The sequence below is a fragment of the Prunus persica genome, chromosome G7 (assembly GCF_000346465.2).
Source record: "Prunus persica cultivar Lovell chromosome G7, Prunus_persica_NCBIv2, whole genome shotgun sequence".
In the NCBI taxonomy this organism is placed as follows: domain Eukaryota; kingdom Viridiplantae; phylum Streptophyta; class Magnoliopsida; order Rosales; family Rosaceae; genus Prunus; species Prunus persica.
This window is the reverse complement of record NC_034015.1, coordinates 8490957-8493136: the sequence shown is the minus strand read 5'-3', so window position 1 is coordinate 8493136 and position 2180 is coordinate 8490957.

The following is a 2180-nucleotide window of genomic DNA, read 5'->3' as shown; positions in this document are numbered from 1 at the left end:
AGAAGTTTCCAAGACGGGGAATCCGCCGGATGAGACATCTGACCGTCAATTGATTTTCTAGCAACATGCCACCAAGCCAAACTCTTAGCTGTCTCATGTGATTGAAACATCCTTTTAAACCTTGGAATTGGGGGAAAATACCACACCACCTTCGCTGGCACACCCTCTTTCAAGATTGCATCTTTGCCTTCCTTCCACCTTGAGATACCACAAGTAGGACAATTAGTTGAATCCTCATACTCCTTCCTATACAAGATGCAATCATTGGGGCATGCGTGCATTTTCTCATAACTCAGCCCCAATGCACACAAAGTCTTTTTAGCCTCATACATGGTGGTTGGTATTGTTTTTCCTTCTGGAAGCAAATCGCCTTGAAGTATCAATAATTCTGTAAAACAGACATCACTCATCCCATGTTTTGCCTTCAAATTATACAACTTCACTAATGCCGATAACTTCGTGTACTTTCTACAACCAGGGTACACTGGTTGATCTCCATCTCCAATCACATTGGCAAACTCATACGGATCCGAACCAAAATCACCAAAATCATTATCATCCATATCAATTTCTTCAGACACAAAACTGTACCTACTATGGCCATCATCTTCTTCAACATTTCTGCTAGCATTAGTAGTTGCTTCCCAAGGTTCTCCGTGAAATGTCCAATTCTTATAGCTTTGGTCAATTCCATTAAAGTATAAGTGATCCCTTATAATTCCAACCCCAAACAACTTCAAATTAACACATTTAACACATGGACAACGGATATGTGTTGTAGTTAGAAGATTTTCTACAGCAAAGTTCAAAAATGCTTCCACCCCAAACTCATATGCCTTCGATCTTCTATCCGAGTGCATCCATGACTTATCCATCTCCGACACTATAACCTATTATCTATAATAAAGTGAAAATACAGGCAATGACCATCACTATAGCAGATTATACAATGATCTAATCGCAAGTAATAAACAACAGAGACGACGGGTTTTAATCAAAAACAGACGTATTTGGCATATATAGACGACGGATTTTCAACAGACGTCGTCTATTATACGTAATACAAACGACGGTTTATGAAAAAACCGTCGTGTATAAGTAATACAACGACGGTAGTTTAAAAACACCGTCGTGTAATCGTCGTCGTACGCCTTAAAATTCGTCGTGTCTCAGTTTATTTTCAAGAACACAAAACCCATTAAGAACACAACATATATATGAAACCAAGCAAGAAACCAACATATACATGAAACCAAGCATGAAAACAATAAATCCATTCCCAATTCAACATAACATAGGGTGATTAAAAGATACGACAAAATTAAATCCATTCCCAATTCAACATAACAGATAATGTAATCCATGAACCCATTAAACAGAAAATCCATGAACCCATACCTATAAGCATTGGTGCACTTTGCACCTTCTCCAGAGCGGAAAATGACAAGATCAAATAAAGGTGTCCTTTTGCTGGAAATCATTTGGAAGTTGGTGATGTGTCTTTTTGTGTTGATTTCCAGCAAAAGTACACCTTTATTTGATCTTGTCATGAACCCATTAAACAGAAAATCCATGAACCCATACCTATAAGCACATTATTAACAGATCGCAAAGCATATACCTAAAACCCTTTAACAAAACAACCTAATATCATTCAATGAATTTACAAGGGGAAGATAGGGTTTGTACTTACAGGTTGGACGAGCTCACAGATTCGACGAGCCTGGAGAGTGCAACTTTTAATTAGAGCAGAAGTGAGAGAGCGAAATGTTATGTCGCGTGAAATCTGAAATTTTAGGTTTCAGGGATCAAAGTATAAGAATAAGAGCCAAATCTAAAAAAATTTAGGTCGCGCGAAAATTTTTAGAGCGCGCGCGTTATAAAACGTCGAAAGAAAAACCAAGGCGAAAGTTCTACAAGTACCGACGTAAATTTAATATTCCACGACGGAAACTTCATTTTTCGGATTAAGAACGTAAGGCCGTTCATTTTTCGGATTAATTTTAAATTTATTTTGAATTTTTTATATAACGACGACTGAAAAACCACGTCGGTGTTAAGAAATTAAAGACGTTGTAAATTATATAAACCGACTTACATATTAAAATAACGTCGTTTAAAGCGTAAACCATGTCGTATGTTTTACTGTACGACGTAAAATATGTATCCACGACCCAACC